This window comes from Artibeus jamaicensis, unplaced genomic scaffold, assembly GCF_021234435.1.
Source record: "Artibeus jamaicensis isolate MK-2021 breed Jamaican fruit bat unplaced genomic scaffold, CSHL_Jam_final contig_3188, whole genome shotgun sequence".
Classification (NCBI taxonomy): domain Eukaryota; kingdom Metazoa; phylum Chordata; class Mammalia; order Chiroptera; family Phyllostomidae; genus Artibeus; species Artibeus jamaicensis.
Window position 1 is genome coordinate 582,382 of NW_026521745.1, and position 16,631 is coordinate 599,012.

Genomic DNA, 16,631 nt, shown 5'->3' on the forward strand with positions numbered 1-16,631 from the left:
AATCTGCAGTAAAGCCAACCTCTACAAGCTGATACTGACTAATAAATATTCAACTCAAGGTAAGAACAATAGTATTAACAATTGATGGCTCATTTAAGATACTTTATTATAATATAATTTCATTTGAAATCCACAGCTTAGGGGTTAAACTTTCTTACATGGGGTCTTGGATTTCTGGCTTGTTCCTAATAAGCCATCAACTCCTGGTCCATACCATTGTCCTTCATCCCAGGGCTTCACCAACCTCTCAACCTGAAGCTGTGGTCCCTCCCTCTCTTTGGGGGGGGGGGGGGCTGCTACCCAAATCTTCCTCTTCTGAATTTCCTGAAAGACACCACAAAACTTATCACACTGAAGATGCCTTTATTACAATTCAAAGTAGTTCCAGCACAACATATCAGGAGACTTTCAAGGTAACTACTTTCTTGATTATTTATAAATTTGTCAACTACTTATCAGCATTTTCATCTAAATACTAAAATAAAAATCTTTCACGTGGAAATTGATACCTGCATGGAAGGGGACTGGTAAAGGCATATGCGTGATTTCTTAAAGTACTTTATGACCACACTAAGAACAAATTAAAGTTGTAAGCACAAATCAGCAATGACTTCAGCATTTTCCAACAGCAATTACACCTACTATAGGCCCAAGTCACCAAATACTCTTGTTCTTGCATTCAGAAAATAAAATCAAGACCAACCCCCAATACTGCCCTTAGCAAGCAGTCAGAGCAAAGTATCTAGCTCAAGTCACTTATCTGGGTGACCTAGGGCAAGTCATTTCACCTCCCACACCCTTCCTCTGGGAACAGATGACAATACTTGATAACAAGGGGTTGTGAGCACTGAATGTCTCAGCAGTCCTTAGGATGCAGTTATTCTCACTTATGCAATTAGCTGCCACAACCCCAACACTGAGGCCCACAGGTGGTGAAGGCAAAACCCTGCATGCCCTGCAGGCTCAATTAAACACTGACCCAGAAAACAGCATTATTTAAAAGGAAAGGATGAAGGGGGCTGGACTTTGTCTCAGTAAAGAATTTTATAACTATGAAATGAAACTGCTTCACAGACATTTTCATGTGGGGAAAAAAAATCAGGATAGCTAGTATTTACCCATTATTTACTATGTGCCAGGCTTGTTCTAAGAGTTTTATGTGAATTAACATATATAGATCTATTTCATAACCATATACAACAGTAAACCCAGAGAGATGACAATGAAACCACTATTCCTTTCTCAAAAGTGGGAGGATGGAGGGTCATAACCATCTCCTTTCTTAATGTAGCTAAGAGAAAACTGACTACATTTAGAAAAAGTACCAGACTAAATAAACTTTTCAACATGAAGCCCATATTTAGTGCACAAAACCTACTACATTCAAATCACTGGAAAGACTGTTGTAAGGCTCTGCAGATAATGAACCACGGATCTGTAGCTGAGTTCCCTGGGATCTATGTTTGACCACGGGCCAAACCTAGAGCTCTGCTTAATTGGTGTAAAATGAGGCACATTGCAACCACACTCATATTCAGCGACTTTCTGGTCTAAGCATCTGCTGTAAAATATCTCACTTTCTGAAATCCAAGTTCACATTCCAACAAAAAGGCTCTGGGAGCTGCCAGCAGTATAGAGATTGCTGAGTAATGGTGTCTGAGAACTGAGGCTTCTCCTAGGGGAATTCACATAAATTACTTGTATCCAATCTTGTTTTCTTTCCTTTCTTTGAAAACTAAAACACAGAAGAGATAAATAATACTATCTTGACAATGAAACAATGCCCTTCTTGTAGAGGGGCCTGATACTAAGCAAGTATATTCATATCCCCCCCCCCAACCACCACCATCCACCATCTATCCCACCCACACCCTATTTACTCTTACCAAATGCCTAAATCTCTGGAACTGCTGGGATAAATAAGAACAAAATCCTGCCTTCAGCAAGTTCACATTCAAGTGAGAGGTAAGGGTGTGGTGGGCAAACAAACAGCTTGAAAGAAAAAGAAATGGCCACAAGGAGAAAAAAAATCATCTAATTGTTGCGAGAAAAAAGGACAAAGTAAGAAAATGCTTTGAAGCAGCAATAACCAAATCTAAGAGTACTGAAGACTGGATATCCAGCCAGAGGGAACAGCACTGACAACTGAGCAAAGGAATGTGAAAGCTGCATGCACCACCCACCCACCCACCACCCTTAGATCCAGGGGCTGGAGGCTCTTCCTGAAGAGCACAGGACTCAGTGCGGAACACCAGGAACCACTGTCTGCAGTTCAGATAAAGACTGACATGGCCAGAAGTGTCCTTTAAGCAGCTGAGTCTGATAGCCAGCAGGAAGGTGACTGGAAGGGAAACACATAGCACTGCAGGTAGATGATGAAACCTGGGTGAGTATCAGCAACCCCACAGAGCAAAGGGGGTCAGATTCATGAGCTAGTTAAACCATGGGACAGGGTCTGCGCTTAAAGACAGATGGGTAGCCACCAACACAAGGGACAGTCACCCAGAGAGTGATGTGCCTACACGGCCATGAAGTGGAGCTATTAGGTGAGAGAGGGAGAGCAGCAGTCAGTGACCATCAAGTGATACCAGCAGGTTAAAGAGAAGAAGCTAAAAAAGGGCAAAAGCCACAAAAGATGGCCCATGTCAACTTCCAGCCAAGTGGAGGCATAGGTGGACACACTGTGCCTTCTCACACAACCAAAATTAAGGACAACAAAGATTTAGAAACAAAAACACAACCAGAAAAGACAGAAAATTGAACTGTATGGAAATCCGACAACCATTCAACCAGATGGGTAAGAGGGGGGAGTCGGTGGCAGGTGGAGAGGGGTTACAGCAGGAAAAGGTAGTGGCTGCCAGACCCAGGAGTGCAGGCCGCGTGGGGCTAGCAGACCCACGGCACAGAGAGGAAATGAGCTGAGCACATAAGGTGGCTGGCTGACTGCAGTCACACATTCATGCACAGATAAACTAGGCAAAAACAGGCTGCAAGACAGACCTCACAACCCAGGCCCCCAGCAACGGAAAATAAAGCCTAAAAGCACCGACTGAAAAGGTTCTGGGAGAGACTCCTAGCCTTACAGGATAGTCTGTTGGAGAGACCCACATGGTCCTAGAACATACACAAGCCCACCAACCTGGGGAGCAGCACCAGAAAGGCCCAATTTGCTTATGGGAAGCGGCAGAGGAAACTGAAATACGAGAGAGAGTGGAACAAGCGCTGCTGTTCCCTCTCTGACCCCGCCCCCACATACAGCATCACAACCCAGCTATGTGGGTTGCCCTGCCCTGGTGAACACCTAAAGCTCTGCCCCTCATATGTAACAGGCATGACCTGACCAACAATGGCTCAAACAGAAGAACAAATCAAAGCCCCAGAACCAATACTTTTACACAACCAAGAGATAGCCAACCTATCAGATGCACAGTTCAAAGCACTGGTGATCAGGATGTTCACAGAACTGGTTGATTTTGGTTGCAAATTAGATGAAAAAATGAAGGCTACACTAAGTGAAATGAAGCAAAATGCACAGGGAACCAATACTAATAGAAAGAAAACTGGGACTCAAATCAATGGAGTGGATCAGAAGGAAGAAAGAATATTCAATCAGAAAAAAGTGAAGAAACAAGAATTCAAAAACATGAGGAGAGGCTTAGGAACCTCTAGGACATCTTTAAACATTCCAACATCGAATCATAAGGGTACCTGAAGGGGAAGAAAAAGAGCAAAAAGTGGAAAACTTATTTGAACAAATAATAAAGGAGAATTTCCCCAATCTGGCAAAGGAAATAGAATTCCAGAAGTCCATGAAGCTCAGAGAGTCCCAAAAAAGTTGGACCCAAAGAGAAACACACCAAGGCACATCATAATTAATTACCCAAGTTTAAAATTAAGGAGCGAATCCTAAAAGCAGCAAGAGATAAGGGGACAGTCACCTACAAAGGAGTTCCCATCAAACTGTCAGCTGATTTCTCAAAAGAGACCTTACAAGCAAGAAGGGGCTAGCAAGAACTATTCCAAGTCATGAAAGGCAAGGACCTATATCCAAGATTGCTCTATCCAGCAAAGATTTTATTTAGAATGGAAGGGTAGATAAAGTGCTTCTCAGATAAGGTCAAGTTAAAGGAGTTCATCATCACCAAGCCCTTATTATATGAAATGTTAAAGGGACTCATCTAGGAAAAAGAAGATAAAAAACATGTACAGTAAAATGACAGCAAACTCACAATTATTAACAACCAAACCTAAAACAAGAACAAAAACTAAACAAAAAACTAGAGCAGGAACAGAACCACAGAAATGGAGATCACATGGAGATTTAGCAACAGGGGAGTAGGAGGAGGGGAGAGGGGGAAAAGGTAATGAAAATAAGTAGCATAGATAGGTAGAAAATAGACAGGGTGAGGGTAACAATAGTATGAGAAATGTAGAAGCTAAAGAACTTATAAGTATGACACATGGACATGAACTAAAGGAGGGGAATGTGGGTGGGATAGGTGGAGGGGAGAGGAGGAGGGGAAATGGGACAACTGTAATAACATAATCAATAAAACATATATTTTTAAAAATACTTTAAAAAAGAAAACATAAACATTGTAAATATATATGCACCCAATATAGGAGCACTGAAATACATAAAGAAAATTTTGGAGGACTTCAAGAAAGATACTGATAGCAACACAATTATAGGGAATTTTAACACCCGACTGTCAAAAACGGACAGATCTTCCAGACAAAATATCAACAAAGATACTGTGGCACCGAACACTGTCCTATATCAAATGGACTGATATATATAGAGCCTTTCTTCCCAAAGAAGAAAAATACACGTTCTTTTCAAATGCACATGGGACATTTTCGAAGACAAACCACATGATAGGACACAAAACAAGCCTCAGCAAATTCAAGATAACTGAAATCATAGAAAGCATTTTCTCTGACCACAAGGGACTGAAACTAGAAACCAACTTCAAGAAAAAAACTCAAAAGGGTCAAACTCATGGAGACTGAATAGCATGCTATTAAACATGAATGGGTCAAGAATGAGATTAGGGAAGAAATTAAAAGTCTCTGGAAACAAATAAAAAATTTACTCATAACACCTCAAAACTTATGAGGCACAGAGAAGGCAGTCCTGAGAAAGACATTCATAGCAATACAGGCCTACCTAAAAAAGATAGAAACACTTCAAATAAACAACCTAACCTTACATCCACAAGAACTGGAGGAACAACAACAAAGACAGCCCAGGACAAGTGGAAGGAAGGAAATAACCAAGATCAGAGCAAAATTAAATGACATAGAGACTAAAAGCACAATTCCAAGGATCAATAAATCCAGGAACTGTTTCTTTGAAAAGATAAACAAAATCGACAAGACTTTAACCAGGCTCATTAAGAAAAAGAGAGGACAGAAATAAACACAATGAGAAATGAAAGAGGAGAGATTACAACTGATACCACAGAAATACAAAGGATCGTAGAAATTACTACAAACAACTACATGCCAAGAAATTTGAAAACCTTGGTGAAATAGACACATTTCTAGAAAAAGACAACCTTCCAAAACTGAATGAAGAAGCAGAAAGCCTGAACAGACCAATAATAGCTGAGGAAATTGAAGCAGTAATAAAAAAAACTCCCAACACACAAAAGCCCTGGACCAGATGGTTTCACAGGAGAATTCTACAAAGCATTTAAGGAAGAGCTAACCCCTATCTTGCACAGACTATTTGAAAAAATCCAAGAAGATGGAAAATTCCCAAACTCTTTTTATGAAGCCAGCATCACCCTGATTCCAAATCAGATAAACACACAACAAAAAAAAGAAAACTGTAGAGCATCACTGATGAACACAGATGCTAAGATCCTCAACAAAATACTGGCAAACCGCAGCCAGCAATACGTTAAAAAGATCATACACCATGATCAAGTGGGATTCATCCCAGGGATGCAAGGATGGTACAATATTTGCAAATCAATAAACATAATACACCACATAAACAAAACAAAAGATAAAAATCACATGAGAAAAAGCATTTAAAAAGGTACAGCACCCATTTATGATAAAAACACTCAGCAAAGTGGGAATAGAGGGAGCATTCCTCAACATAATAAAGGACATATACGAGAAACCTACAGTCATCATCATACTAAATGGGCAAAAACTTAGAGCTCTTCCACTAAGATCAGGAACAAGACAAGGATGCCTGCTTTCACCACCCCTATTCAATATAGTATTGGAAGTCCAAGCCACAGCAATCAGATAAGAAAAAGAAATAAAGGCATCCAAATTGGAAAGGAGGAAGCAAAACTGTCATTGTTTGCAGATGACATGATAGTGTACATAGAAAATCCTATAGACTCCACCCAAAAACTACTCGACCTAATTAGTGAATTTGGCAAAACAGCAGGATACAAAGTCAATATCCAGAAATCAAAGGCATTTTTGTACATCAACAATAAAATATCAGAAACAGAAATTAGGGGGGAAAAGCTATTTGACATAGGAACAAGAAAAATGGAGTACCTAGGAATATACCTAGCCAAGGATGCAAATATACTCAGAAAACTACACAACATGGAAGAAAAAAATTAAGGAAGACACAAACAAATGGAAGCATGTACCATGCTCATGCACTAGAAGAATTAACATCATGAAAATGTCTGTACTACCCAAAGAAATTTATAGATTCAATGCAATCCGTATTAAAGTACCAATGACATATCTCACAGATAATGAACATTTCAGAAATTTATATGGAACCATAAACAACCCCAAATAGTTGCAGCAATTTTGAGAAAGAAGAACAAAGCAGGAAGGATCAGAATACCTGATTTCAAACTATATTAGCCACTGTAATCGAAACAGCCTGGTACTGGCATAAGAACAGACACACAGACCAGTGGAACAGGACAGAGACTCCAGAAATAAACCCAAGTCTCTATGGTCACTTAATACTTGACAAAGCAGGAAGAAGCGTAAAATGGAGTAATAACAGACTCTTCAACAAATGGTGTTGGGAAATCTACGTGCAAAAAATGAAAGTCAATCACCAACTTACACCATACACAAAAATAAATTCAAGGTAGACAAAAGACTTAAATATGTCATGACACTATAAAAGTCCTGGAGTAAAATATTGGCAGGAAAATCTCAGATATTACTCGTAGCAACATCTTCACTGCTATGTCCCCTAAAGCAAGAAACATAAAGAAAAGAATAACTTCCACCAAGATGGAGGCATTGGTGGAAATACCGTGCTTTCTCACACAACCAAGTTTAGAGACAACAAAATATTAGCAACAGAAAACACAGCCAGAACACAGAAAATTGAACTTTTCGGAAGTCTGATAACAACGAATGCTTCAGCCTGACCGGTAAGAGGGGCGAAACCAGCAGCTGGATAAGCAGGGTTGCACAGGAAAACTCGGTCAGACGGATTCAGGCACACAGATCCCAGGCATGGGGTTGCAAAGGGCGGACCCAGTGAGCAACCAGTCTATCCAGGGAGGGCGAAGGGCAGGGAGTTGACTGTGGTGGTGCATTCCTGCGCAGATACACCGGCAAGGGAGTAGGCAGTGAGACTGGACTGAGCGGGTCCCAGCAACAGGAGGCAGCAGAGAGGGCCGCCATTTCCCCACTCTGACCCCGCCCCCACATACAGCGTCACAAACCAGTGACCTGGGTGGCCCCACCCTGGTGAACACCTAAGGCTCCACCCCTCCTACATAACAGGTGCGAACAGACCAAAACTTCCTGGCTCAAGAAGAACAGCTCAAAGCTCCAGAGCCAATACTTCTAAGGAACCAAGAGATAGCCTACCTATCAGATGCACAGTTCAAACCACTGTGATCAGGATGCTCACAGAACTGGTTGATTTTAGCCACAAATTAGAGGAACATATGGAAGCTAAACTAATTGAAATGAAGGGAAATGCACAGGAAACCAATAATAATGGAAAGGAAACTGGGACTCAAATCACGGGAGTGGACCAGAAGGAGGAAAAAAATGACCAAACAGAAAAGGATGAAGAAGCAAGAATTCAACAAAATGAGGAGAGGCTAAGGAACCTCCAGGACATCTTTAAACGCTCCAACATCCAAATTATAGGGGTACCAGAAGGGGGAAAGGCACAGCCACCAGTGGAAAACTTATTGGAACAAATAATAAAGGAGCATTTCCCCAATCTGGCAAAGGAAATAGACTTCCAGGAAATCCAGGAAGCTCAGAGAGTACCAAAGAAGTTGGACCCAAGAAGGAACACACCAAGGCACATCATCATTACATTAGCCAAGATTAAAATGAAGGAGAGAATCCTAGAAGCAGCAAGAGATAAGGGGACAGTCACCTACAAAGGAGTTCCCATCAGACTGTCAACAGATTTCTCAAAAGAGACCTTACAGGCAAGAAGGGGCTGGAAAGAGGTATTCCAAGTCATGAAATCTAAAGACCTACAACCGAGATTGCTCTATCCAGCAAAGCTTTCATTTAGAATGGAAGGACAGATAAAGTGCTTCTCAAATAAGATCAAATTCAAGGAGTTCATCATCACCAAGCCCTTATTATATGAAATGTTAAAAGGACTTATCTAAGAAAAAGAAGATAAAAAATAAGAACAGTGAAAGGACACCAAACTCAGTTATTAAGAACCACACCTAAAACAAAAGCAAACTAAGAGGACAGCTTGATCAGGAGCAGAACCACAGAAATGAAGATCACATGGAGGGTTAGCAAGAGGGGAGTGGGAGGAGAAGGGAGGAGAAGGTACAGAAAATAAGTAGCATAGACAGTAGGTAGAAAATAGTTAGGGGGGAGGGTAAGAATAGTATGGGAAATACAGAATCTAAAGAACTTGAGACACGTGGTCATAAACTAAAGGGGGGGAATGGTGACGGAGGGGTGTGCAGGGTGGAGGGGAACGGAGGGGGGAATAGAACAACTGTAATGGCATAATCAATAAAATAATAATTAAAAAAAAATAAATATCAGACACACTAAGGTTTGGGAAAAAAGAATAAACAAATGGGACCTCAATAAATTAAAAAGCTTCTGCATAGCTAAAGAAAACAGCATTAAAATGAAAAGAGAACCAACTATATGGGGAAACATATTTCCCAATGACACCTTGGACAAGGGTTTGATCTCCAGAATATATAAAGAACTCTCATGACTCCACTCCCCAAAGACAAAAAATCCAGTTAAAAAATGGGCAAAATTGTTGAACAGACACTTCTTCAAGGAGGACATACGGAGGGCCCAGAGACACATGAAAAGATGCTCAGCATCGCTAGCCATCAGAGAGATGCAAATTAAAACCACAATGAGATACCCCTTCACACCAATCAGAATGGCCATGAGAAACAAAGCAACAAACAACTGTTGGAGAGGATGCAGAGAAAAGGGAACCCTAGCGCACTGCTGGTGGGAATGCAGACTGGTGCAGCCACTGTGGAAAACAGTATGGAATTTCCTCAGAAAAATAAAAATATAACTGCCTTTTGACCCAGCAATTCCACTGCTGGGATTATACCCTAAGAACCTTGAAACACCAATCCAAAAGAACCTATGCACCCCAATGTTCATAGCAGTTCATAACAATTTACAACTGCCAAGTGCTAGAAGCAACCTAAGTGCCTATCAGCAAATGAGTGGATCACAAAACTATGGTACACGAATACTATGCAGCAGAGAGAAAGTAGCTCCCATCCTTTGACACAGCATGGATGGAAATGGAGAGCATTATGCTAAGTGAAATAAGCCAGGCAGTGAGGGACATATACCATATGATCTCACCTTTAATTGGAACATAATCAGCAACAGAAAAAAAGCAAACAAAATCTAACCAGAGACATTGCAAGTAAGAACAATCTGACAGTAACCAGAGGAGAGGGGGGATAATGAGGGGAAGAGTTTTCAGGAACTACTGTAAAGGACACAAGGATGAAACCAAGGGGGAAGGTGGAAGTAAGGGAGGGAGGTGGGTTTGGCTGGAGTTGGGGGGAGTGGTGCTGGTGGGGGAAATGCAGACAACTGTAACTGAACAATAAAACAATTTTAAAAAAACAAAAACTAAAACCTGGAGTGAGACTCCCGAGTTATAATGGAGTTAATCAGTAATAGAACATGCTGGTCTTTAGCATTCCTGCTGAGGAAAACTGCCTGGAGGCAGTGAGCCTAGGCTCCAAAGGGAGGCCAGGCCCACTCCATTCAAAAGCCAACTTTCATTCTTAAGAAGATCCTTACCATCTTAACTAACTTAGAAGCTTTAGGATCTGTTTATGCTACAATGCTGTACCCATTAGTTAACAATAAGCACAAATCACCAATACTAAATATAAGATTTTTCATTTGTCCTCCAGAAAAATTCTTATGAACCTCAAATATTGGCACACAAACAAAAAGTATGCAATTAATTAAATTTTTTTAATCCTCACCTAAGGATATGTTTGATTTTTAGAGAGAGGAACATTAATGTGAGAGAGAAACATGGATTGGTTGCCTTCTATATGCTCCTGACCAAGGTTGAACCTGCAACCTTTTTAGTGTACGGGACAATGCTCCAACTAACTGAGCCATCGAGGCATGCAATTAACTTAAAACTACCTGTCACAATTAAGTTGGCATAGTCTAGATGGTAAGCAACATAAAGTTTTCATATAGTAAATGCCAAAGAGTAAGCAATGTCAAATTTCCATACTAATTTTAGCATGATAACCATTATTTCCAATATTTTCTTGTTTTAATAGTACTTTCTAAATCAAACTATAAATCAGATAACATCAACCTTCAAAGTATTGAGAGAACAGCTGACTAGTAGTGAAACTAGTGGCCCAAGCTGGCTACCTTCAAACTCAGGGAGCAACACACAGGTGCTCTTCTTAATAAAGTCCCACTTCACAGGGCTACACCCCCCCCAAACCTGTGCAATTTATAGGCCTAGATCTGTTGAAAGAAATTACCAAGCAATAGGCTTTTTGAAAAGGAAAGAAATTCAGAGAATTTTTTTGAGCTGGAAGTTAGTCACTGTACAGTCAATGTCACTGTAGGGATTATCAAGCTCAACCCTTCATTCTGATTAGGGTATTTTGCTCCTTGTTACAAATTATTTACAAAGTCAAGACAAAGTAAATTATCTTCTGTATTTCAAGCCCACAATTTTTAAAAAGTCAGTAAGGAATAACTTTTAGAAATTTTGCATTATTATAACAATAAAGTAAAAAGAGCTTTTCAAGAAAAGACTGCACTGGTCTAGATTTTCGGGTACAAGGCAGAACACCACCTCCCCCTGCCACCCCGCCCCCCTCCCAAAGCTTCCCAAAACCCTTCTTGTGTGTTTACAGCCAATTGATCAACTTCAACACTTCCCTCACCTACACACACACACACACACACACATTGATCAACTTCAACACTTCCCTCACCTACACACACACACACACACACACACACACACACACACACACACACACACACACACACACACACACACACACTGGGATTTAGGAGCCCAGAGCTGGCAATTTACAACACAGCATTTAAAATAACAAGGCATCTTATTGTAAAAACATTCCCCTCCCACCAAAGGAAAGTCCCTCCCACCAACCCTGTGATTTGCTAAGAAATGTGTACAGCTCCAATTCACACTTGAGTCAAACTACAGGGTCCAGCCCAATAATGCCCCTTTTTTATTACATGTCTTACTACAAATTTGTAAGCATCTAATTCTGTAACAGAACAATATCACACTCAAGCACACCATATGACATTTTAGGTGAAATGTTCAAATTAAAACTATAAATTATTGCATCCATATTTATTACCCTACCAACCACACTCAGGCAGGCCACACTCAGGCAGGCGTTACTTCTGCGGGACCCTGCATTCAAACTGGACAGAGGCTAGAAGAGTCCCTTCCGGTTCTAAAATGCCATGATTCTAGTAATTCACTGTAGTAATTCTGCATGACATTTTCTGCTCAGATACTACTTTATATTGCTTGACATTTGGAGATTTATTAATATTCAGCATCTTTAATTCAAAAGGTATGCCGATTTATTCATTAAACAGTACTCTATATTACCTGGATAATGAGACCAATTATATGAAGCTAACATAGTGTCTTGTTAATTATGACTTACAACAGACTTTGTTAAACAATCTTTGCATTCCTATTTTGGAAGATTTTTCTGTTTCTAGCTTATTATAACAGTTGCTACAGAAAAAAAGATGAAAGACAAAAACTTCTTAGTCTCTTGATTTGGCACTCAGAAACAGTGATACATCATGCAGGGACTCAAGAGATTTCACAAAACTTCCTAATAACCAGCCACCAGTTACTTCTCCATTACTAAAGAAGCTCCTCAACTACTAAGTAGAAATTTCAAGAGACTAGCTGTATGAAGATAACACATAATTTGTGACTTTTCATGCGAGTTACCAAGTGTCTTGGTAAAAGGTGCACCAACTCTCCTTTAAAAATGTACATATCGGCTGACTGCTCTGGGAAGAGAGCTGCTGGATGCTTGGGGTTTACCTGTCAAATGGACCTGTGGTTTACGAGTGAGAGTTAAATCACTTTAAGAAGTCAGGATTCCTGTGACATTCAAAATACTCTCACTTATGTACCATATTTGAGAAAGCACCAAAGTTCTCGTTTAAAGCTTGGTCAACATAAGAAGATCCACAAACAACGTATTCTTCCACGGCTGTCCCGGCAAAAGAGGACTTGTCACTGGAGAGTCTCGGAGCGCACTGCCCGCAGCCAAAGACCTGGGACCCTTCTCGTAGCAGGCAAGTGTGTCCACCTTCCCGGGCAGTGGGACACGGGACCAGCACAACAGTTGGGTCTGTGCACGCGAGCACGTCGCCGATGGGAACGCCATTCTTACTGTTCCAGACGAGGCAAGAGGGGAAAGACAGGGGATACAGAGGGCACAGCAGAGCCCGCCCTTCCCAGTTCTGCGAGTTAAGTCGAGTACGGCCGCGTCAGAGACCAGCCCGGAGCCCCAGGCGCCTACCGGAGACCCGGAATTCGGGTTGCGGCCTTGAGGACTGAAAACTGGGGGCGCCGGAGCAGCCGTGACGGACAGGACGCGAGAGCGCACGGCCCCAGGGGGGAGGGGATGGGCAACAGCGCGGCCCCTGGAAGAGGGGGAGGGACTTGCGACGGCGCTGCTAGGGGAGGAGACGCGTCCGGACTTCGGTGGAGGCGGGACCCGCGCGAACGCCGTACTTTGCGGGCCAGCCCTGCGCTACAAAGCGGCACCGCCCGGCCCAACTTCCCCGCCGCCGACTAGGGCGCGCGACGGCCGCTGCCACAACGCTGTGGCGGCGGATTTGGGCGAGGCCCTGGCTCACACAACTTTCCGGCCCCGACCCGCCCGCCTCACCTCGGCTCGGTCTACCGCCGTAAGGGCGCCCTCGTCCGTGGCTCTGAGCCCTCGCGCGCCAGAGGACCGGACGCCGGTGGCGGCAGCGGCTGGTGACCCCGCGGGGACTCGGGCGTCCCGGGCAGCGGCGCGGACAGCGGCAGCTCCATCTTCCCGGGTGCTCGCGCCGCCGCTCCGACGCGCAGACCCAAGTGGGACATTCGCTACATTGTTGGCATTCCACGGCCGTCACGTGACCTCGCGTCACGCTCGGCCCGCCCCGCCCGCGCTTCCTGGTCCCGCCGCCACCTGCGGCCTGGCACTGGCCCCCCCCCCCCCCCCCCCCCCAGCCTAGCCCGCGCGGCATGCACAGTAGGAGTCGATCACTGTACATAAGGTCACTCTCCGCTCCAGCGTCTTTAATCCACCCCGAGGCAAACAGGAAGTTAACAGGCGTGCGGGAGCCACTAAGTTGGTGTCAGCCACCGAAAGTGGGCGCAGAGGGGGCACACAGCTTCCAGGTCAGGAGATCAAGTCACAGAGAAGGACGTCAGATAAACGCCCAAATTCTATCTTTTAACTTAATCGCGCCCGATACTTTGCGCGTTTTGTGCACAGGAAGTGTTGAATGATATATACAAAGATGTAGGATATTCACCAGCAAGTGACATCTCAGCTGCCCTGCCGGGCTGACTTTACACTAGGGACGATGGGGTGGGTTCCAGGTCGTGTGCAGGGACAGTGAGCACAAATACTAACACAGGACACCAAACCCTCAACCTAACATTACACTGTGGCCCCTAATTCTGAGGGCTACTATCATTTTAAAAGCCAACTCAATTTCCTTTTCATTAATTCTCTTGAAATGTTTAAATGTTAATCTTGAAAAAAAAAACCAAAAAACCCACCACTGATGACGATTTGAACAACCTTTCCTGTGCCTGGCGGTATAAATCCATCAAGTCCTCCTTTCTCCCTAAACCCTAACTAGAGTTTTAGCCCTGCCTCCGCCCTTGCTTTTCCAAGGTACCTCTTCGTAGTTCCCTCCTGTTTCCTCTCTTCTTTGAGCTTGGTTATTACATCATTAGAGTGCAGTTTAGATTTGAATTTCATTTTTCAGTCTGATCTACTATACCTGAGCCTCCTGCGCGGTGTAGGGAGTAAAACAAGCTGCTTTGCACTGACCTGTGTGTGTACCTACCCCTCGCATACTAAGTACGCTTTCTCCACCCCCCTCCACCCTCCCTCCCCACTCCCAGCCACAGGACCTGCTGCCACTCTTACCTTGTGTGTGTTTACAGGTCCTGTTCCTGTTCTGTCTTCAAAGATGTAAACATAATTTTTTAAATTGTCAAATGAAGTATTATAAATAAAAGGAATTGAATGAACTTTAAAATGTATATGTTAATATACACTTAATAAAATGTTGTAATGGCAATGAGCATTATAACATTGTTTGCAATAGTAAAAAATAAAACAGGATGAACCTAAATGTCCAACAGTAAGGCAACAGTAGGGAAGTAAAAGGTAGATATTCAAATGAAACACATAAAATAGGTCGGTATTTTTCAAAGGGTAAATGATTATAGATAAAATTCAAAGTCGCCTGGCTGGTGTGGTTCATTGAATAGAGTGCCAGCCTGTGAACCAAAGGATCACTGGTTCGATTCCCAGTCAGGGCACACGCCTGGGTTGCAAGCCAGATCCCCAGTTTGGGATGTATGAAAGGCTACCACACGTTGATGTTTCTCTCCCTCTCTTTTCTCTTTCCCTTCCCCTCTCTTTAAACATAAATAAATAAAATCTTTAAAAATAAAATAAAATTCACAACCAAAAGTTGTTTTGGTTGTTACTGCACAGACCAGTTGCTTTTCAGACCATTTATTTTCCTTTATCGACTAGATCTGAAAAGAGAAACTGAGTATTACCTTCAGTTGTTTGAGAAATGCGTTTTGATAAGGAAAGCCATGATAAGATTATGTGGCAATTTCACTGTAAAAGTGGAAGGAGGCCAGGGTGCAGACAGGCCATCAAATTCCATAGAGCAAAGACAAGCCTTAAATATCAGGAAGCAGTCATGAAGATTATATTTGAAAGCCAGTAACCCCAGGCAAGAAGAGTTTCTGGGTTTGGGGCTGGAACTCAAAAACTACCCCAGAGCTAATACCCTTCAGAAAGATAAGGTGAGAAAAAGAACTACAGTTTGAGGTACAGATACTTGAAAGGGGAAAGGGCAGAAACAAATCATAGGGAAACCTGGGATTTAAGGCATGCAATGGGAATGTTAGAGAAATAGGCACATGAGTAAACAGAAGTTGGGGAGATCAAATGCCATAGATCTGGGATTGTGTATTGCCCCATTAATAATTGAAAGAAGTAAGGAGCTAAAAAGTACTTGAGAGATATCACAGAGTAAGAGAAAATTAAAATGAGCTCAAGTAGAGACAAGATATGAGGGCTAGTGGGAAAGGTGAACAATAACCAGATGTCACAAACCAATGGAAAATTGGGATTGTAATTAATATATAAGGAAAAACACAACTTCATGTGAGAGTTTATATTAGAAGCCATGGGTGTATTCTCCCCAACTCCACTCCTGATTGAAATCCTACCAATTTGTTGTAGTCAGAAAAATGCCCCCAAAGAGGTCCACACCTTAGTGCCTGGAACCTGTGAATATGTCGCCTTAAATGGCAAAAGGTACATTGCAGTTGTGGTTAAGGTTACAGACATTGAGATGGGGAGATTATTTTGTATTATTCAATGTAATCAAAAGGGTCCTTAAAAGTGGAAGGAGACAAAAGAAAAGGTTAGAGAGATGACAATGTAAGAAGGACTTGACCTGCTGCTGACTTTGAAGATGGAAGAAGGGGCCACATTCCAAGAAAAGCAGTGGCCTCTTGAAGATTTGAAAAGCTCTCAATTTATAACCAGCAGGAAAACACGGATCATCCTACAACCACAAAGTACTGAATTCCTTTACCAACCCAAATGAAAAGGAAACAGAGTCTCCCCTAGAGTCTCTGGAAAGGAATGCATCCTTGATTTTAGACAAGTGAGATCTGTATTGGACTTCTGGCCTCCAGAATTGTAACTTGATAAATGTATGTTGCTTCAAGCCACTAACTTTGTGGAATTTGTTAGGGCAGCAATAGGAAACTACTATACCCTCCTTCATGGCCTGGTTCTAATTCAACATCTCCTTGATGATCTCAGAAATGACTACTTTCCTTTGCACTCCCAGCAGCACAGCTTGCA

General features: G+C 42.4%; 1 protein-coding gene across 2 annotated transcripts in view; it reads right to left on the bottom strand.

Moving 5' to 3' along the window:
- LATS2 (large tumor suppressor kinase 2) overlaps positions 1-13,485 on the bottom strand; it is a 96,593-nt gene extending 83,108 nt beyond the window's left edge. The window contains exon 1 of one of the 2 annotated variants that reach the window (XM_037157702.2): positions 13,395-13,485. The gene's annotated coding sequence lies outside the window, so the exon portion shown is untranslated. Of the gene's footprint in view, positions 1-13,022; positions 13,084-13,394 lie in introns of those variants that run through there. The other variant, XM_053663501.1, reaches the window with a different exon arrangement.
- Between the last annotated feature and the right edge of the window lie 3,146 nt (positions 13,486-16,631).